A 24,087-nucleotide genomic window follows, 5' to 3' on the forward strand; every position below is an offset into this window, starting at 1 on the left:
TCGTGTCTGGAGAGGCAAACAGGTCTTCCTGTGCGACTCCGAAGACACTCCAAATCAGCTGGACCCTCTGGGGATGGAGTCGCCATTCTCCTGGCAGGGAAAGCAACCGTGAGAGCTCGTCTGCCACAGGGTTGAGCGCCCCTGGAACATGAACGGCATGAAGCGACCTCAGATGCTTCTGACTCCATAGGAGGAGGTGGGAGGCGAGTCGCGACATACGACGGGAGCATAGACCACCTTGATGGTTGATGTACGCAACGGTCGCAGTGCTGTCCGTACGGACCAGTATGTGCTTGTGTCTGAGAAACCCCTTGAGGCGACACAGAGCTAGGCGTACTGCTTGCAACTCTAGGCAGTTGATGTGCCAATGCAGCTGGGGCCCCGTCCACAGACCCGAGACTGCACGCCCTTTGTACGTGGCCCCCCACCCCATGGCAGAGGCATCTGTGAAAACCACAGCATGCCTGGAAACCTGGACTAAGGGCACTCTGGCCCGTAGAAACACAGGGTCCGACCATGGGAAGAAGGTTTGGCAACAGCGCGGGGTAACTTTGACCCGGAGCATACCGCTCTGCCACGCCCACCTCGGGACTCGATCGTGAAGCCAGCGCTGAAGCGGTCTCATGTAACAAGCCGAGCAGCGTTACTGCGGCTGCCATATGCCCCAGGAGCCTCTGAAATTGTTTCAGTGGAACCGCTGTCCTGCCTCGAAAGGACCTGAGGCAGGAAGCACTGACTGGACGCGTTCCTCCGTGAGGCGCGCAGTCCAGGCGACCGAGTCCAGTTCCATACTGAGGTAAGAGATCCTCTGCACGGGGCAGAGTTTGCTCTTGTCCCAGTTGACCTGAAGCCCCAACCGGCTGAGATGCCGAAGCACCATGTCTCTGTTCCGCGATTTTCGTGAAGACACGGAGCGACAGGGCCAGCCCGAAGGGTAGGACTTTGTACTAATACGCTCGACCCTCGAAAGCAAACCGAAGAAATGGTCTGTGTCGAGGAAGAATCGAGACGTGAAGTACGCATCCTTCAGGTCGATCGCTGCAAACCAATCCTGGGGACGGATGCATTCGAAAATGCACTTCTGCGTGAGCATTTTGAACGGGAGTTGGTGCAGGGCCCGATTCAAAACTCGCAGGTCCAGGATTGGTCGTGACCCACCCACTTTTTTGGGTACAATGAAGTAGGGGCTGTAGAACCCGGACCTCATCTCGGCAGGAGGGACCGGCTCGATCGCGTCCTTCGCCACCAGGACATCGATCTCTTTCCGCAAGACAGGGGCATCCACTGACTGCACACGGGTGAAGTGGATGCGTCTGAACTTGGGAGGCCGGCGTGCAAACTGAATTGCATAGCCGAACCGGATGGTGCGGATGAGCCATCGGGACGGACTCGGAAGCGCTAGCCAGGCTTCTAGAGACCGTCCCAACAAGCCTACCCGAACCACCGGCGTACCCGCGGAGGGGCAGCGAGGTGGAAGACAGGGACCCGGCTCTGGTGGCGTTGTAGCAACCGAGAGCGGGGTCTGGGCGTTTTAATTTGACACCAACCTGCTTCCACCAGGGGGCAGACGGCAGAGAAGGCCCGTGGGCATTCTGCTGCGGGCTGCCCGGTGGCGAGGGGAGGGGGAGAGACGAGGAACGAGGCCCTGACTCCTCGTGTCCTGGTCTCTGCGTCTCCGGGCCCAGCTGCAGACTGGAGTGACGCAGCCGAGGCTGCGTCACTGCTATCTACGAGCTGGGGAGAGGGGAATAAGAGCGGCGCCATTCAGGGACGGCGCGCACTGCCATTCTACCCTCTCGGACGGAGGAGACTGGTCTCACTGGTCTGCCAGCCTCGACCGCGAGGGGAAACAAGGAGCGAGGCCCGGGGGCATCGAGTCCTGGTTTCCGCCCCCTTGCCCAGCGAGAGACAGGAGTGACAAGGCCGTAGCCCTCACTGCCATCTAAGCGCTGGGGCCCGTGAGTGACTCAGAGGAAGTGGACTGCTCAAACTTTGGGTACCGCTGACTGGATGACCAGCGGCGGAACAGAAACGAAATTCTCCACCCGGCCCTCCCCCGGGGGAAGGAGTGGTGATGACACTCACTCCCAAAGAGCAGACACCAGATACTCTGGGTCAACTCCGAGCGGGCTGGTTTTGAGGCGCTTCTGGACCACAGTGTGGACATCGTCTGACCGAGGGCCAGTGCTGTGACTAATCACGGTCAGTCACTAAGCACAGCTCAACCCCGAATCAGAACTACCCACGTGCACTGAATGTGCAGGGGTAGTGAGAGAGAAAAAACTTCTGCAGATTTAGGCATGTTTGGCTTGCCATATTGGCACCAAAATGCTTCCATACTGCCAAAATTTTTCACACGCATCCAGGCATTTTAGACCCAGGAAGTGTGGCTGTCAAGTCTGAATCTTCAGCGAGAACACACTATTAAAGTAGGAACTCAGCATCATTTTCAGAGTATAACAGCCCTCTCTCCGATGTAGCAATCGACATCTGTCCTCCCCTGGAGCCCCGAATGAAATGCTTGGTCCCTCATGAGAAGGACCAAAATCCCATTCAAAGCCTCGACGGCACACGGCACGCTGAGCGGCTCAAGCCTTTACGAGAAAGGGGAGACGAACAACGTGCCGACGTGGTCATGCACTCATGAGAGAACATGAACCACCCATGCACGCAGTCTCAACACACTGATTAGGCATGTGAAACAGCGATCATGGCCGTCAACCAGGCATGCAAGACAGTGAACGTGGCCATCACCTAGATGACACACGGCACGCTGAACATTCAAGCCCTTAGGCAGGATGAACCAACGTGTCGACGTGGTCATGCTCTCATGTAGAGAGCACAAACCACCCACGAACACAGTCTCAGCATGTTTGCAATGCGCTAGAGGAGTGAGTGGTTCGTGCTCACTGTAACCCTCAGATCACCAATGTTATTCGCCAAAGTAGCCCTCCTCTGGTGCACCAGAAGAGAAACTAGATCGGGAAATAAGCAAAGGGACTCACCTCATAGAGGCACGCGAGTCTTGATCTTGACCACGCATCTTGAGCGCCGAATGACGCGCGCTGGGTTGCCGTGACAACCCGCGCTGTCAATCGGCAGCTCGACGGCACACGGCACGCTGAGCGGCTCAAGCCTTTACGAAAAAGGAGAGACATGAACCACCCACGAACGCAGCTTCAACACACTGATTAGGCATGTGAAACAGCGATCGTGGCCATCAAATGAGGACAGGAAACGATCGCATCCAGAAACACACGAGTGAAACGTCATCCTGAAAAGGACGTGATCTTCACTCGTGTTGCTCTTTTAGGAAAACAATACTCTCTTTATTGTGCTGAAGCACACAGGGACCCAACGCGGCAACACAGCGGGGAAACTGCAAGCCCGCTGTGCGCACTCAACCGTTTACCAGCTGTGAAAACAGCTTTTGAACAGCGTGTAGATGCAGCCGGCAGACAGGAAATCGCGCGGTCGCTGAAGCGCCGTGACGCCAACACAGAGAGATCACCTCCCAAAACAGCAGACTCGTAGAGCGTAAGAAACAATCTTAAAGCTCATTCACTCAGAGAGGACACAACCGGTCGGCTCCGAAGCTAAAAGCACTATGCAGTGCGTTGCTTCCGCCTTTATACCCGCGCTGGTAGGCGGGCTGTGGAATGCAAGTCCTGCATGCCAATTTCCATTGGCTCGTTTTAATTCACTCGTAGGCAATCGGTCTCCCTAGCGTGATCACAATTTGTCAGGGGAACTCCCCCGACGACACGTCGGAGTTCCCAGGACGAAAGGGAACTTGACATCCTCTGGGGGTATGCTAAGTTTCGTAGAATTTCATCCATGGGGGGGGGGGGGGTATAAAATAAATTCATTTATGTGCACATTTAGTGACTGTACACTCATCGGCCTGTAGATGGTGGTGTTGAGCGAAGGGTTGCTGGTTTAGGATGATACTGTCACACACACACATGCAGGAATACAAACAAACGCAAGCATCCACACACACTGACATCCACACGCACAGACACACACCCATACACACACATACAAATCCACATGCACAGACACACACACACAAACACACACGCGCACACACATGTACTCACGCAAATATTCACGCACAGACACACGCACAGACACACACACACACACACACACAGACACACACATACACACACACACAGACAGACATGCACATACTACTACTTTTTTTAGGTATCAGCCATACCCATACCCGATTTACCAATACCCAATGTGTTATGCTTGGGCAGTATACTAATGAGGTGGGTGGGACATGTTTCATGACATGTTAGATCACATCCTGAGAGTCTACGCTTTCAGAAAATATATAGTTTATATAGTTGAATCAGTTTTCTCTTCATGGTACAGACCAAAATGTATTATGTGTACACTTTCTTCACCTAAATCCATAAAATCCCATTAATTTCAATGGGACATTTACTTAAGTGTTCTACTAGGTACAGTGGGAATGAGTTTAATTATACAACAGTTTCAGCATTATGGATGTGACAGTTGGACTAATATTGGTAGATACAATGCCTTAAACATAGATAAAATTAGTATCAGTGAATTAATTTACATAACTTTTAATGTAACCTCTGTCCTCTGATTCTTGAAAAATCCTCACATTTCATATAATATTTTACATCCTATGAATACATTTTATCAGCGTTATGGACATAACATGAAATACACACACTTTACAAGTGTCCTACAAACTCTGTGAATTATTAAACAAACTGCCGATGTAGCATGAAAAAGACTTGCTTGAACACAATAAGTGTGTTTTTGAAACTCATTTTTGTAATACATTATGTAGGGAAAACCACTGTTATGGATGTGACGTTTTCACATTATGGATGTTAAGTGTCTAAACTAATGACTTTTGATATAAAACTTAAATAGTAATGTCAAATAATTACAAAACTCTAAATTATCCATGATCCACAGGAATACTCCAGACAGTCTTTTAAAATATACAACTTATATACATAAACACGCAATACAGCCAAATTGCTCCACGTCATTTATTTTTGTGGAAAGCCAGTGCAGGCCTGAGCGGCGGTCATATTTTGTACATGCGGTACATCTAGTTGAGTTTCATTTGATGTCACCATGATGGTGATCAGTGTTTGCTTTATTGGGTTCTTGACCCTTGATTTTATAACATCAATTTTACTATGTGTGGTGTTACTAAATTGAATAAACTGTTTTTATTTTATTGCAATCAACAAATGATAACAATTAGTAAAAGACACAGTTTTAAAGCTTCGCAAGGTGCAATTTATACGACGAGTTGAAGTTTGCTGTGCTTTATACACAAAGTAAATGCCTGCAATCATTCAGTCATTGATGAATGCACAAAACGTGCAAATTAATAAAAACATTATAAACTCTACGAAACGATACACAATTGTAGTTTAAAGACACATCTCTTTGACCTAGCATTCACATAATACATTATAGACTTTGTAACGAATACGACTTTGGGTAAATGTGAATTAGCTCAAGAATATGGGGAATTTTGGGAATATTAATATTTATGACTCATGGTCATAATTCATAAGTCGCATGTACATTTATTTTATCAATTATCGAGATTATCTTGTTCTGTGACTGGTCTGACCAACATTTAATTCGTCCAGCGAAATAAATGTAAAATCATTACAGTCAAGAAGAGATATTCACAAACTTCAAGAGAGTTTCATGTCCTGGCCACGGACATCAAATTTCCTGAGTTTATTAATTAAAACTACTCAAGTAGTCTATATTTCGAGCTTGTAGCTTAAGATCTTTTGTTTCATTGACTTTAGAATGGTGGGTTTTAAAACACGGAGACAGTGAAAAGTATTTATGAATTTTAATAAATGCAAAACTATAGATTATATGAGCTACGAATATAAACGTACGTAAAAATGCAAACAATAAACACAAACAAACAGATAACCAAACAATAACATAAGTGATCAGAATGAAATGAAAGAAAGAAAGAAAGAGAAGAGAAGAGGAAGAAGGGTAACTTAATTCACAGACCTAAGAGATAGACACCCGGAAAACAGCTTTTATCAACTCAATATACTTGCAGAATTCTGTGCTCTTTCTGGTGAGGCTGTAAAAGAGGCGTGCGTGTCCGGCTGGTTTGCGTCTGGCTTCGTCTTCTGGGTCGTTTCGCAAGACGATGTAAAGGCTTACTTGAATTTAAGTTACCGCGAAAATTAGGTTCGTCTCCCGGGACGGGAGAGGTTTCAGATCTTGGTTGCAGAGACGGCAGGCTTTTTCATGGTGCGGGCCATGTGTCCCAGAGGCCAAGGCAAGGCCCGTTCAGCTGGTTGCCATGGAGCTGCGCTACACGTGGATGAGGTCCGGGATGAGAGCGACCGGAGAAGAGAAGAGGAGAGGTCAGCGGGATCGATGAGAGAAGAGCGGTGAGCGAAGAAGGAAGAGCAAGATAAGAGAGAGAGAGAAGGGAAGCATGATATTTTGAAGGGGCCAAAACTCACGCCCTCTCACGGACGTGGGCCAACCGTCTTTAACAACGGATCGGGCACACCTCCTGACGTTTCGAGATCTATACCCCCCTTCCTCTTAGAAAGTGGAACGATAGATTCGTTCGTAACATTAATATCACTGGTATTAATAAAACAATGCATCCTCTGATATGTTGCGTTAAACATTCGAGACCGTTGGGATATCTGGAACAAGACGATACCATGAATGGCACTGCTATGACATAATTACACACAGATACATGATTATAGTCACATCACATTGATTACAAACCAATAAAGTTATATAGGCATAATATTTGGGACAAGGGATCATGCACACATCAAGAAAATACATTTTAAACATTGTACCAAATGATTTCGATCACGCGTGGTAGGATCCATGTGTGTTTCTGTGTGTGTGCGTGTGTGTGTGACCAGGACTGAGAGTTCATGCTGCCGCTGAACTTTTGCTCTCTTGCCTATGTGTGTGTGTGTTTGGTTTGATGAGATCATTAGCCAGCACATCTGGCCGGACAAAGTCTTGTTGTTTTCTGACGTATAAATCAGTGTCTAAGAATACCCCTAGGGGATCTGCGTAATCTCAGACATTGTGGCGCCTTGCGCTCGTGGCTTCCCGTGTAAACTCATAAAAGAGGTGTCTATAGACAGCCATCAATGAGTTACTTGAGCTGATAGATGCCATCTGTTGTTTGTAGACAGTTCAAGAAGGACAGAGTCCGTTTGTTGGTACTTTCAGTAATTTAAATATATATATAGAGAGAGAGCTGGTAATCTGACCATCTTCTTTGCGTTACAACTTCTATAATTCAATGTTAGGCTGCATAGATTAGGTCAGCCGGAACCGGGAACACTTCCCATAAATCCTGATGTACTCGTTACATCATGAGAAGAATGGCATCTACGCTAATTTTAGTGTCTTTTTTTATCCCGAGGTTTTCCCACAGCCTGCCGGATCCAGGCCGTATCCAGATCTGATGAAGGACCTTCGCCTGGACCCGATGACAACGCAGTGCTGAAGTGCCAACTAGTCTCTCCCTATGGAGGATCCCTTTACCACTCTACAGATAAAGCGTCGTCGGGAAAACTCAATTTGCGTACCTACCCCAAAGTGACAAAATAAAATTCAGTATCAAAATTTATAAGGAAAGACCAGTACTTTGTTTAGGCTTGGTTTTTATGGAATTACAAACCTGCGCACATATATTCAAACGCACATAAACGCACATAACCATAGCAAGAACCAATTCTTAATGCGCATGTGAACGCCATCAGCGTTTATCACAGGATCGCGCTTAAAGTCTGTGTAGAGAGCAGTGCCGGCCCGAGCCTTTTGGGGGCCCTAAGCAGAATTTGATTTGGGGGCCGTTCCCACCACGCGGAGTCACCTGTGCTTGACGATTATTGACACAATGTCACTCTATAATGTTACATTATAAATTAATACAATGAGGTTATGTATTAATGCAAAATAAATAGCCTACTTAATAAAAAATAGATACTTAAATAAAAATGTTTTAACTTTTTCTTTACTCTTTTACTAACTCTTTGAAACTTCTGAAAAACTTCAAAAAACATATTAAAAAAAAAATATTTGCAAAATATCCTCCAACGTTTTGCAACCCTTTGCAGTTTGAATGATGTCTTATATGAACATGACGGAGTATGTGTTTATGTTTCCACTGTTCGATCGCGCCCGCACCTCACACACACACACACACACACACACACACACACACACACACACACACACACACACACAACATATTCCAGCACTGCAAATTGACATCGCAGCCTGTTCGTTATAGCCATAATAAAATATAATAATAAAATAGTCAAACTAACATATAAAAATTACACTGCTCTTTTTAAATAGTCAGTAGTAGCCTACAATTCATACCATTCAGCGCTGCGTAGCCTAACCACCGCTCCACTGTGATGTTTCCAAGCACATTTTTGCGCATGTGAAGAGAATGATTTTTTCCCTCGATATTGGATTTCAAGCACATTTTTGCGCTTGTGAAGAGGATGATTTTTTCCCTCAATATTGGATTTCAAGCACATTTTTGCGCTTGTGAAGAGGATGATTTTTTCCCTCGATATTGGAACGTGGGTGAAGTACAAAGAAGCCTATAATAAAGAATAGTTTACCATCCAAATCCATCGCGAATGTTGAAACATTTTGATTCTAATGAGAGAGATCCGCTTTCACTTTCGCTTTAAATTATTTCGTTTTGGCTTGTTTATAGTTATTTTTTATTCTTGTTCTGTTCTGAATATCATTAAATTTAAAGGATAAATCATTGATCAAATCAAATTTGTGTGAAATGGCTTAACATTACCGTGTCTTTGCGCACGAATTTTCTATGCACGCGAGGTTATGCGCATATGACTCAAACACTGGCAGACACAGCAGCAGTTGTAGGCAGGTATATTGATCATGAAATCAGAATTGTCTTGTCTTGAATTATTAATCCATTCATTCATTTATGTCACTTGTTTAATTTAATTAATATGTAAAAAAAAAAAAAAAAAATAAATCGCTTGGGGGCCTCCTGGTGGCGAGGGGGCCCCAAGCAGCCGCTTAGTTCGCTTATGCCTCGGGCCGGCCCTGGTAGAGAGAATGGTGTCGTCTTAGCGGCCCCTAATTTAACAACAAATGATCATTGCGACGGAAGCGAATCAATCAAAACTAACTTTAGCTGGAAAATAACTTTATTAAAGAACCGCTATAAAGCCAAAACAATCTTTACCTTCAATTATACGCTTATCTCTGTAAAGCTGCTTTGAAACAATCTACATTGTTAAAAGCGCTATATAAATGAAGATGACTTGACTTGACTTGACCTGCACTTGAAGCCCTGAACAGGTCAGTAATTTTGCAAAAAAAAATCTGCTTTATCTCTGAGTGCCTTTTTTTTTTTGTTCTTTCCCTCTCTAATCCACCTGGCCATTTTCTGTCCATCATCGGGTGTTCCTCGCATTTTCTGTTTAATCGTTTGGCTGAGGCTTAAAGTCGAATTAGCTTGCCAGACAAGACTAACAGATTCATGATTTTATTTTTTTATAATAATTGAATGACGAATTTGAAAATGATCATTGGTAAAGTTAGTAATATAAATTAGTAAATAATAATAATAATAATAATAATAATAAATAAAAAGCCATCTAGAATGCCTGGGTCTCAGGATCACCGCTTCCAAGAGCACATTGTCTCCCAGCCAGAGTATTTCTTTCCTGGGTACAGTGATAGACTCTTTACAAATGAAAGCACGCCTTACACCAGAGCGTGAGCTCACCTTTCAACGCCTAGCGGCATCTTTCAAAGCGGGCGCTCGCGCACTCTCTCAAAAGATTTTAGAGGATGTTGGGTCTCATGGCCTCAGCATCATCAGTACTCCAGCTAGGACTACTGCACATGCGTCCTCTTCAGCGCTGGCTAAAACCCTGTGTACCAGCTCACGCGTGGCAATCTGGCCACTTACTAATCAGAGTGAGCCTTGGCTGCATCAAAGCCTTGATTCCCTGGAAAGCGGCAGACTGGTATCAGTCTGGTGAGAGAGGGCAGCGCATGTGCCAGGCATTCTGAACCAGGGTGCGGATATGCTGTCCAGAGACAATGTTCCCCCAGGGGAATAGTCTCTTCACCCTCAGACGGTTCAGCTGATATGGAGCATCTTCGGTGAGGCAGAGACTGACCTCTTCGCCTCAGAAGACAATGCTCGTTGCCAAACATTTTTCTCAAAGAGCGCGCTTGCCTACGACTGGCCAAGCCGTCCGCTATATGCATTTCCTCCGGTCACGATGCTACCACAGGTCATCGGACGGATCAGGGAAAGCAAGTGTGCAGTGCTACTAATAGCCCCTCTCTGGAAGACCTAGTTATGGTTCTCCGAATTGACACAACTGCTGGAAACAGCCCCATGGCCAACACCGCTGAGGAGAGATCTCCTCACGCAGGCGAACAGAAAAAATATGGCATCCCGTCCCGACTTGTGGGCCCTTCATGAATGGCCCCTCAACGGGTACCCGGGTGTCTACTGGATAGGGTGCTAAAAACCATCACTGAAGCAAGAGTGCCCTCAACTAGGTGCCTCTATGCCAGGGTTGGCAAACTCCGATCCTGGAGAGCCACAGTCCTGCAGAGTTCAGCTCCAACCCTGATGATAACTCACCTGCCTGTAGCTTTCTAGTAACCTTGATTAGCTTGTTCAGATGTGTTTGATTAGGGTTGAAGCAAAACTCTGCAGGACTGTGGCTCTCCAGAACCGATGTTCACCACCCTTGCTCTATGCTCACAAATGGGTGGTGTTTTCTGGCTGGTGCGCAGCACGGAGCCTGGACCCCTACTCGTGCAAAGTACCAAGTGTACTCGCCTTTTGCAAGAGCTCTTGGACGTGGGTCGCACCCCCTCCACGCTCAAAGTATATGTGGCAGCCATAACAGCATCTCACGCTCTTGTAGCCGGACAATCACTAGGAAGAAACAACCTCATTGTGCGCTTCCTTAAAGGGGCTGTTTTACGAGTCTAAGGGCCTTCATTGCCCCTTAAGCGTCAGAGCTCATTCCACGAGAGGTATGGCCTCGTCTTGGGCTTGGTCAAGTGGAATACCCTTTGAAAATATCTGTGCGGTGGCTGGTTAGGCCTCGCTGTTCACATTTATAGGTTTTATAACCTAGAAGTTCCCACTTTGCTGAGAGGGTTCTTTCAATACAAATTGTGTAAGCACAAACCCACTGAACCTTGCCATGGGTCCGACACATATCTGGTCCTGGTTAAATTCGAACTATGGTTCTCATGTATATACATTATACATTATAAGAGTTTGGCTCTCATTAGGCCCATCATGGACTGGCTTTACTGGGTTCATACTTTACTCTTATAGTCTCAGGCATCTTGCCTCGGGCTACTGTATGGAGCGAAGTTAAGCACGTTTTGAAGGGGGTTCCCATAGCGTAAACTAGCCTTACACAATACAAGAGACCTCTCGAAAGGGAACATCTCAGTTACTAAAGTTACCTCGGTTCCCTGAAATGAGGGATCGAGTATTGCGTAACCCTCCGTGCTTCTGTGCTTTGATAAGGTGATTTTAGTCGATTAAACCTGAGGTCATTGGCAAAGAATGGGTGCTTATATAGCCATAAGCCACGCCCATTTTGGCGGGCTCTTACACGTCAGGGCACAAAGCGACCTGTTTGGTTCGCGCATCTGAGCCACCTCGCCATAGGTTTGTGCAGTTGCCGCAGCACAGCCAATGACCTCGCTCGCTTCTCATCTGTGTATGCTGTGCAGCTGCACTGCGTTTGAAAGATTTGGCTTCAATATTCTCGAGAAAAGGAGTTTTCCCTTAGCATAAGCTAGCCTTATGCAATACTCGTTCCCTCATCTCAGAAAACCGAGGTCACGTTAGTAACCGAGACGTTATGTCGCCTAGCAACTGTGACAGCCATTGTGACGAGCGGCAGTAACATTTGTACTGAACTTTATATATAAAACTTTATATAAGTTATATATAAATATAAATATATAGTTATAACTGCCTAAAAACAAAACGGGGTTGAAAACCTATCTAAAAATGTTGGTCCATGCACCATCGATAAATTGCACCATGGTCAATTTATGTACATAAAGTCTAAAGAATATAAACTATCCTATGTAAAATCACATACTGGTAACATATAAGTCAACATTTGAACCTTGTATTTATTTATTTATTTATTTAATTTTTTGGTTACACTTTATTTTAAGGTGTTATTGTTACAGTGTAATTATATATTTAAGTACAGAGTAATATTAAGCAACTACATGTATTTACTATAGGGTTAGAGTAGGATAAGGATTTGGTTGAGGGTTAGTTGCATGTAATTATGCATAATTTACTGTTATAAGTTCATGTAACATATGTAACAAGGACAGTGTAAAATAAAGTGTTACCCATTTTCTTTATCATTAGATACATTAGATTAGTCGATTAAATTGAAACCCAATACTTACATTTAAAAGTGTAATCTGGAAATTTCGCAATGAATTCTGGGGTAGGCTAGGCTGCAAAGGATCCTTCTGATGTATCCTGCATTCACGGGAGAAGAAGGCCGCATTTGCAGGCCGCATTTTGAAGGAACCTTCGAAAGACCTTTGCATTGGGATAGCCTTCTTCACGCCGCGGTGACGCAATCGGCTATACTTTCCACTTAAAATAAGGACAAGGCCTTCAAAGGATGCAGCCCCTGAATTTGGACACAGCTTGCGTCTTTTCGCCATACCTCGGGGCCTGCCTGCCTAACAGTCCCTTTAGACAATAAGGTGAATCTCATGTTTGCAAGGTGCCCTTATATACTTCCAGATCGCAGGTTAATGATTCATGGGGCTGTCGCCGGTCAATGTGATTTCAAACACCTGTCACGCCGGAGTCGTTCCCCAAAGCGTCATTTGACGCAGTGTCTTGTTCCCTGTTCTCAGGGAACAAAGGTTACAGTCGTAACCTGAGACGTTTTCCTATGGCAGTGAGCGTTCTGGAGAGGCGGACCTTCCGTTGTAGTGATGAAAGCTTAGAGTTGCTTTGAACATCCGAAGACTGCAATGATGTAGGAGGTGCTCTTGCGGGTTACCAGGAACTTAATGACTCCACGAACCGTAACTACCATGCAATGTTAACGGAAAGTAAATAAAGTTAATAAAAGGCTAATATGATATTTACTTGACTGACAGGACAGCTGTTTCAGTGGTTGGTCAGTGGTTCTGTGTGATCGGGGCAGTGCTGTGCACCTCGCGTTTTCGATCCTGAAAAATGCGCCGGTGTGTTCATAATAAATAAGTCGTTATAATCTGTGATTATGTCCACAATGAAATAAACCCTTACCAATCTGATAAGTTTCTGGTCCAGTCACGCTGGCAAAGTTGATCGATCAGCTTGGCCATCTGCATTTTCCTTATCAGATTCGAACTCGAATTGTTAAGATAGTACCGACATTATCACCTGTCATTATTGCTCTGAGAGCTGAAGTTTCAAATGTGGTAAGGCGAGTGACATGCTTAACGTATTCGGGCCAATCAAAATGCACTGGATAGCTGGCCAATCAGAGCACACCACGCTTTTCAGAGCGATTAGCTTTGTAAAAATCGACGCGTTTCAGAAAGGTGGGGCATAGAGAAGCATGTACAGTATGTGTAAAATAATGACTTTTTAACCTAAAACTCCATAAACATTGCATTAAGCCAAATACACAAAATAATGTTCTTTTTAGAACCGTCATATGACTCCTCTAAAGGGTTTCTGTTGTCTGAGTTTTGTGAGGTTACAGTGGATTCACTCCAGCAGAAGCTCAAAAGATATTGATGTTAGTCTGCATGTTGATTTCTATAAAAGCAGAACGTGTGTAGTTACTGCAGCAGGGACAAGCTGTTAGCAAATTACTTATTGAGTTAAATTGAAGTTGTTTATTTAATTTTGTGCTCTTTAAGAATTTTTCTTAAAGAATTTAAATGAAGTTTGCTGTATAATATGCTCACATTATTAGAACTCTATATTCGTTTATCAACTGAAATGGAAAGTGGCCTTTTTAAGGCAGGCAGTTTAAGCAAATCAAATGAATTAACCTGACTTTTAATTTAGTGCAACTGCAAGCATTGCAGTCACACACATTGCGCATTAATCATTCTGATCTACTTTATTGTTAACACACACACAGTCATCAAGAATCAGCAAATGATACTCAACGATGGTGACATTAAAAGTTTCATGTGGCAATGCATGCTGGGTTGCAAACCAGTACAGGTCAAAACTTATCCATGACTCCCAGCATGCATTGCAGCAAGAATGGTTTTATCACTGTTGTTGAGATTCATATGCTGATTCTTCATGTCTCTGTGTGTGATTGGCTTACATCTTATTTTATCTCTTATTGTGGCCAGTGTGTTTGAAAGTTAAAGGGATTTGTAAAAGTGTTTGTAAAATTAAAGGGATAGTTCATCCAAAAATGATAATTCTGTCATTAGGGCCCAAGCCCTGAAAGGGCGAAGGCCCTATTGTTTTCCTTAGGATTATTTATTATTATTTTTTTTATTTTTTTTCTGCTACTTCTCGGGCACTTTTGGGGTCAACGTGCTCAAAAACTCTTGAAACTTTGCACACAGGTCAGAACCCACGGCCATCAGGGAAGCTGGTACCCGGGCGTGGCAGGGGGGCTCAACAGCGCCCCCTTGAACGGTGTCTGAAAACTTGGTCCATAAATCAAACACGCTAGCATGTAATAATATGAAACTCGGTACACATATAGATCTCATCGGGCCAAACAACTTTCGTACTTTTACTTTTACCAAAAGGATTCAGATATTTTGGTCTGAATGTGGATTTTTTGCTAAATCAGCCTCTGAATTTTTAGCCACTCCTCTTAAGTGGTTTATTTTACTCCCACCAAACCTTTTCAACATGATAAAAACATATTAATGATGCTAAATTGTGAATGGATATTGAATATCTCAAACGGTTTTGCTATGGTCAGGGATTATATTAATGTCAAAAAGGAAGCAGGAAATGTCTCATATCTTCTATAAATAGTAATTATACACCATTTATTTTTATATAAAATTATACAAATATTAAAACTAAACACATTTTATTCTGTTTTTGCAATTCAAGAAGTATGAAAAAGTTAAAAACAGGCTATTTAGTACTATTTGGTTAAACAAAAAAGCATACATAGGGCTGCCCTCTTGTGTCCAAAAGGATATCAAAATAGTATATCCAATTTTTTATCAGGTAGGCATATATTGCATTTAAATATAAATGTATTAGGTATGTGACTGTGAGGATATTTTCCCACCGGTTAATCGACGTGTGACACGAGCGGGTGCTTTTAAATCGCTAATATAAAAGTGAAAGTAAAATATGGAAGTCCGCACAGACAATGATGATGGTGCACACGCAAATCACACACACTGGAAAGAATGATACTTTTAAACATAACACTAAACCGCCAATAGGTGTCGCCAGACGACCGTCTTAATGAGCGAGTCAATGATTCATTCGTTCAAACGATTCGTTCAAATGACTGAGTCATTCATGATTGAGACAGATGTTTATGGATTGATCATTGAATCTTTGAGTCAACCGATTCTTTCAAAATGCTGAATCATTCAGTAATAAGAAAACACGTTTTTGTGAGATGGTTCTGCTGTGATCTTTGTTTAACTATTTTCGCTGCTGAAACAGAAGAAAAACAGTCAATATTGCATCTTAAATGTAAGTGACTTAATTGTAACTGTTTATTGAACTGTTGTATGAAATCAATGTCACAGTTTCAATCGTGATTGTATTCAGGAAACAACACTCGTCATGTGAGGTTGCTTAACTGTATCATATGTTAAAAAATATAAAAACTCCACCTTTGTAATTTTTATAGTCAGTATGTTGTTAACTGAGTTTCTCATACAGGTTTGGAACAACATTAGTGTAAGTAAATTATGACAGATTTATCATTTTTGGGTGAACTCCCTTTAAAGTGCATTAACAACACAACACTCTCAGTAACGGATGAGACAGTGGTTCAATGCAAAGGGAGATATTTGCTTTTAAGAAATTGTTTTTAAGGACTACAACAAATGACTGATAACCTACACTGTTTTTTGACTACACTGACTTTTTTTTTTTTTTTTTTTTTGCCTTTGCAAACGTGTCTTATAAACACTTTACGGCAGACAAAGAAGCTAATGTAATAAAATTAAAGGTCAAGACAAGAGCCCAACTAAATCAAACTGTTCACCTGCAAATTAAATTAATTAACTTGACTTTTAATTTAGTGCAACTGTGCTGCCAGCATTTTACAGATAAATTACAGGATGATTTTTACAGTGAAAGCTGTAAAAATAACAGTACTTTGTAGGTGAAGATCCTGACAGTTAATTACGCCACATTTACACTGAAAAAAGTTTTACAACATGTATTATTACATGCATAATCTTTTTTTTGATATATATAATATGTATATCATATATATATATATAGCCTATATATATACATGGGCGTCTGTTTGAATGCGTCATTGTACCCAACACATATACCGCATGGGCGTCGGTTTGGTTTGAAATGTGCTGGGTACAATGACGCATTCAAACCGACGCCCATGTGGTATATAGGCTATAGTCTATATGTGCTGGGTGCAATGACGCATTCAAACCGACGCCCATGGCTGGGTATACAAACACACACACACACACACACACACACACACACATATATATATATATATATATATATATAGCCTATATATATATATATATATATATATATATATATATATATATATATATATATACATGGGCGTCGGTTTGAATGCGTCATTGTACCCAGCACACACACACACACACACACACACACACACACACATATATATACATATATATATATATATATATATATATATATATATATATATATACCCAGCCATGGGCGTCGGTTTGAATGCGTCATTGTACCCAGCACATTTCAAACCAAACCGACGCCCATGCATGTATATATGAAGAGTTCAGATGCAAAAGCCTAAGTGCCATCTGAAATTTTCTTCTAGAATGATCATTTTTATCAAGCTCGTATATTTAAGTTCAGTAATTTCACTTAAATGGCAATGAAAATTATCTATTAATTGTCATTTAAGTGAAATTACTGAACTTAAATATATGGCTTTTGCATCTGAACTCTTTATATATATTTTTTTATATATATATATATATATATATATATATATATATATATATATATATATATATATATATGACGCATTCATTTTTTCTCTCTCTTTCGCGCAGGTCATGTTTTGAAAGACGATGTCCTGTAGCTTACTAATGTAAATAAATACAAATGTATACAAAAATGTGATGATGTCCGACTTGTTTTATGAAGAAGAAAGCCTTAAGTTTTCAAAAAGCATTGGATATATGACCCACTATTTATATACACACACACAGTAATGAATGAGTAATACTAGTAATAATGAGTAATGAAGTCAAACCTGAGTGTGGAAGTCTTCCCTCTCTGTATCTTCAATTCGGTTAGGAGCCGCAAATGAATGTTCTCTGGCTGCTGTCTCTATAAGGTTGTGACGTGGAATGCTGTTGTCTTTTGTATTTTTTTTATTCAAGTGACGGAAGAAAGAAAGTGAAAGTGTTTTAGTGTCAGCTGATTTGAGCTGAGGTTAACTCTTGTATGTAAATTTTTCTTTTTTTATTTCTGTCTTTTTATGTGTTTATGTTAATAATAATGCTTGTTTTTAATATGTGACAGAGTGATAGAAAAGTTATTTGAATTAAATGTTGAAAAACTTCATTTTCACTTCACTTCATATTTCATTTTACGTGTTTTCAAGTTTCTGTATTTCATCCAGGGCTGCGTTTCCCAAAAGCATCGTAAGCCTAAGTTGATCGTAAAAACGATCGTACGACTGATCTTAATATTATGGGCCCGGTTTCCCAAAGCGTTCTTATCTCTAAGTAGTTCTTAACCTATTCCTTAACCTCTCTCTTAACCTTATGGGACGGTTCCCGAAACGTTCGTACGCTAAGTATATCTTTTGTAAGTAGATTCTTAATTATATTATTATACAATATTATTAATTTAATTAAAACGCTCTTTTAAAGGCCAGTGAAAGCATAGGCCACTGTCAGTTAAGTCCTATTCGGACGCTAATTGTTTCTCATGGGCTCGTCCGGTATTTTAAACATTTACAGGGGTAAGTCGGTGATTTTAGTGCCGTCCGAATCCATAATATCAGTGTTTTTTCTCACCCAACCCGCGTAAAAATCCCTGGCCAAATTAGTACCTTCTGTTTTTTGACAAACAGGTTGTGTGGTAATTTAATTGCCGTCTGAATCCACATCTCTGAGTTTACAAGAGATTCAAAATTCACGGTTTTTTTATCACTGCCGAGCACCGTACGCAATATGTAAACTTTTATTACTGAAATGCTGGAAAGTATTTACAAGAACAATATTTCATCGCAGCTCCACCTCAGCGAACAAAAATGGGAAAGAGAAGAAGGCACGTAAATTCAAAGCAATATATGTTACAATTTTAAAATATGTAGGCTAGGCTATTATAGGCTATTATAGTTTGGATTATTTTTTATAATATCCAATAATCATAATAAATTGCAATTTCAACTATTTCTGAAGTGCTTCATTTATAAAGATCACCGCTTTCTCACATAAACAGCCCCTGCACGAGAGAATAATTGATTCTCGAGCCATCGATATCAAACAATTCAGCACCATCGCCACGGACAGCGCCGGGTAACGTCGTACGTAAGAAGGTAGGCCTATATCTTAAGCAGCTTCCTAAGGTATGGTTCGGGGAACACACTTAGGAACATAAACACCTTTGGTAAGATATATCTTTCGAGCTCTCTTAGCGCGCTAAGAGTGAGCGTTATCGGGAAACCGGGCCATGGTCTGTTTCCCAAAAGCATCGTAGCTTAAGTAGCACTTAAAAATCTTCGTAGATCTACGAGTGCTCTGGAGTAATCGTAAATCCCCAAGTGCATCGTAAGAAGACAGAGTTATGAGGTCACCTGCAGGACAACCGGCAGATTACACCTTTAACTTTATTCAAATGCTTTGTGATTATAAGGTTATGATTGTACTTTATTGTACAAAAAATAAAAAAATTACATCTTTGTTTCGCTCTATCTCCTTTAAAAGGACATTAATGTCATCTTTTTGAAAGGTATCTTTTTCTCTTTTTTTGCCATTTTGTCAGTGCCTCTGCCTGTAGGTGCTTTATATAGACTTGTCTTGATTGCTAATCCAGAACAGATGAAAGTTATTAGGTTAAACGTTCAGAATACGATTCCATAAAAGGTTATATTTCAGACAGCGACTCTTAAGTAGCACGTAGAGCGCGTTCTCGCGCGTTCATGTTAAGTGCATTTTTGGGAAACGCTCGTGGAATTGCTGCGAGCGTTCAGCCTTGCACGTAGAAAGCGCTCTTAAGAGCTAAGATACATCGTTATCGGCAAACCCGGCCTTGACCAGTCTAAGGGGGCAAGTTGTAAAGAACCCAAGTGCAGTTTATTTAACAAAACCAAACATGAAACAAAAACATGACATGAAAACTCAAAATAAAGACATTAACTTACATAACAGTAGACACATGGCAAACATGAGGGCTTAAATACACAGACTAATGACAAGACTTTGTCGCTATTTTTAGTGGCTTTTCAGACCCCTTTAGCACATTTTTTTCCAAAAAAGCGACTAGTGACAAATCTAGCGACTTTTTGGACAAACCTCAGTAACCTCCAAATGTTGTCAGTCCTGCGAGTGCGAGCTCTTGCTTTCTCCCTGCCGTCACTCTCTCTAGCTGTGTCCCTGTTCAGTGAATGACTGAGAGGAGCAGCGGCTCATTCTTCTGTTGAGCGCACGGCAGATGACAGACATGAACGTGTTTTTCACTGACTTTGACTTACCACTTATCTGCTTCTCTTTTTTACGAGGATTTTCTGCGAGCGAATTTACGAACGTTCGTGTTCATTTCACGTGCGTTTCACAAAAATGCACTTAGCACGATCGTCGCTGTCGCTGTCCGTTTGTCAAGTGCTGAAATGTCGCCTTGTAGAATGGCTTGTAATTGCAGCACACGCTTGCAATTTTAAATGTTTAACCATAACTGTTTTCACCTGATGTGCATTTTCAACGAGGTCAATAATCTATAAAAGGACTGTTTCCCAAAAGCATCGTAACTTAAGTAGCACTTAAAAATATTCGTAGATCTACAAGTGCTCTGGGCCCGGTTTCCCAAAGCGTTCTTATCTCTAAGTAGTTCTTAACCTAGTACTTAAGTTCTCTCTTAACCTTAATGCACGGTTCCCGACATGTTCGTACGCTAAGTATATCTTCTGTAAGTCACACTTTCGTAAGGTTGGTCCAGACCATTCGTAAGCTCTCTCTTAGCGTTGTTTGCAAGTCAAACTATGGTATGTTGACAATGTTGTGGCTCAACAATGATTTTATGCTATATATAATGATATATATACTAATAAAAAAAATGTCCGCAATGGATACAGGACTATTTATGAAGTTGACTTTATTTGTTATTATAACTAAAATGGTGCTAATTAGCCTTGGCTATTTTCTAATGTCATTAAATCATTAATGATTGTCAATCTATAATTGGCATTGACTTTTGATAATTATAATCTGGCATACAATTTGCCTCTAATTGCTACACTACTACACTATAACACTACACTACACTACATTACACTACACTACACCAAATTACACTACACTACACTACACCACATTACACCACACTACACTACACTACACTACACCACATTACACTACACCACATTACACTACACTACACTACACTACACTACACCACATTACACTACACTACACTACACTACACCACATTACACTACACTACACTACACTACACTACACTACACTACACCACATTACACTACACTACATTACACCACACTACACTACACTACACTACACTACATTACACTACACTACACTACACTACATTACACTACACTACACTACACTACACTACACTACATTACACTACACTACATTACACTACACTACACTACACTACACTACACTACACTACATTACACTACACTACATTACACTACACTACACTACACTACATTACACCACACTACATTACACTATACTACACTACACTACATTACACTACACTACACTACACTACATTACACTACACTACACTACACTACACTACACTACACTACACTACATTACACTACACTACATTACACTACACTACACTACACTACATTACACTACACTACACTACACTACACTACACTACATTACACTACACTACATTACACTACACTACACTACACTACACTACATTACATTACACTACATTACACTACACTACACTACACTACATTACACTACACTACACTACACTACACTACACTACATTACACTACACTACACTACATTACACTACACTACACTACACTACATTACACCACACTACATTACACTATACTACACTACACTACACCAAATTACACTACACTACACTACACTACACTACACCACATTACACCACACTACACTACACTACACTACACCACATTACACTACACTACACTACACTACACCACATTACACTACACTACACTACATTACACTACACTACACTACACTACACTACACCACATTACACCACACTACATTACACTATACTACACTACACTACACCAAATTACACTACACTACATTACACTACACTACACACTACACCACATTACACCACACCACACTACATTACACTACACTACACTACACTACACTACATTACACTACACTACACTACACTACACCACATTACACCACACTACATTACATTACACTACACTACACTACACTACACTACACTACACCACATTACACTACACTACACTACACTACACCACATTACACTACACTACACTACATTACACTACACTACACTACACTACACCACATTACACCACACTACATTACACTATACTACACTACACTACACCAAATTACACTACACTACATTACACTACACTACACACTACACCACATTACACCACACCACACTACATTACACTACACTACACTACACTACACTACATTACACTACACTACACTACACTACACCACATTACACCACACTACATTACACTACACTACACTACACTACACTACACTACACTACACCACATTACACCACACTACATTACATTACACTACACTACACTACACTACACTACATTACACTACACTACACTACACTACACTACACCACATTACACCACACTACATTACATTACACTACACTACACTACACTACACCACACTACATTACACTACACTACACTACACTACACTACACCACATTACACCACACTACACTACACTACACTACATTACACTACATTACACTACACCACATTACACCACACTACATTACACTACACTACACTACATTACACTACACTACACTACACTACACTACACTACTCTACACTACATTACACCACACTACATTACACTACACTACACTACACTACACTACACCACACCGCATTACACCACACTACACTACATTACATTACATTACACTACACTACACTACACTACATTACACCACACTACATTACACTACACTACACTACACTACACTACACTACACCACACCACATTACACCACACTACACTACATTACATTACATTACACTACACTACACTACACTACATTACACTACACTACACTACACTACACTACACTACATTACATTACACTACACTACACTACACTACACTACACTACAAGTTAAAGAAAAACCTTTATCATATTCAATATCTGTAGAGAACAGGCCTCAAAACATAAGAATATCTGTGAGTGATCAGCCCTGTTAAATACCCTTATATGGGCAATGTATCCCCCAGGATACAGGCATTCATTGCCTGATAATCAAAGTTGTGAGAAGATTATTTAAAAAATATCCACAAGAACATGTAAAACTATCCTTAAAAAACTATTTTCTAAAACAAAATCACTCTAAAATATCATAATCGTGAAAAATATAAAAACACTTCCCTCATAGCCAGTGTCTTTGTCCACGTATGCTGCCATTTTGGATTTTGATACAAATATTTGGAATGTTGGCATAAAGTCACATGACCTGATTACATGACCCATCACCCCATCAGTGTTTCTCATCAACTGCAACCACATAATGCCCCTCCCCCCATGGGCCTTCCCCCTACAGCCTGTTAAATGACTGTATCCCCCAAGATACAGAAACTCTTTAAGGGTTAATGTTGACAAAGGAGCGTATACGTTAGAATTTCTGCATCAAAAATTGACATATGCCCAAATGACCACGTCTCATAGCTGATTCATTTTCATTCATTTATAGGGCATTGAACGCAGGTCACATGGTTGTCAGAGGATTCCCTTTCCACTGCTTTGCCTCATGCATAGCTTTACGTCAAACACACAGATAATGTACATTACAAACTAATGTCTTTACGCAGCCTCTTCAAATGAGACTTTATATCTGAATGTGCACTTAGAATGACACTGTTTAATTTCCTTCTGGATAAATAAGGTATCTCATAGATAGAGCATAATTACATAATTTTTAGAAGTCGTTAAACCCATGTAAAGAAGCTGCACAAGTGGCACAACGGGATAAGGAGGGTGGATGATTAGCGAGGGATACCCGGTTCGTCTACCCGTCACAACATATTGTGTGAACATATTACTGACAATTTAACCATTTAATTAATAGGCTATATTTTACTGATAACTTACACTATGTTAAAATAAAAGTTACTGGAATAATTTGAGGAATGTTTCATTTGGATAGAACGTGTTGTCTTTCTTAACGCTGTAATGCACCGTGTGAAGTGTAAAATCGATTCCTGAGCAATCGATGCCAACTAATTCAGCACCTTCACTTGGGACAGCGCCTTTGTTAAGTTGAACTTAAGCGGCAGCGATTTAAGAAGCTTCCAAGAGACACTTCGGGGAAC

The 24,087-nt window shown here is 41.4% G+C and overlaps 1 protein-coding gene across 1 annotated transcript in view; it reads right to left on the bottom strand.

The window, feature by feature from the left end:
* The window catches only part of LOC307160048 (interferon-induced very large GTPase 1-like), a 30,012-nt gene extending 12,414 nt beyond the window's left edge, over positions 1-17,598 (bottom strand). Inside the window, exon 1 of the mRNA XM_079873853.1 lies at positions 17,532-17,598. The gene's annotated coding sequence lies outside the window, so the exon portion shown is untranslated. The remainder of the gene's footprint in view (positions 1-17,531) is intronic.
* Between the last annotated feature and the right edge of the window lie 6,489 nt (positions 17,599-24,087).

This window comes from Squalius cephalus (genome assembly GCF_949319135.1).
Source record: "Squalius cephalus genome assembly, chromosome: 6".
NCBI classification, from domain to species: Eukaryota; Metazoa; Chordata; class Actinopteri; order Cypriniformes; family Leuciscidae; genus Squalius; species Squalius cephalus.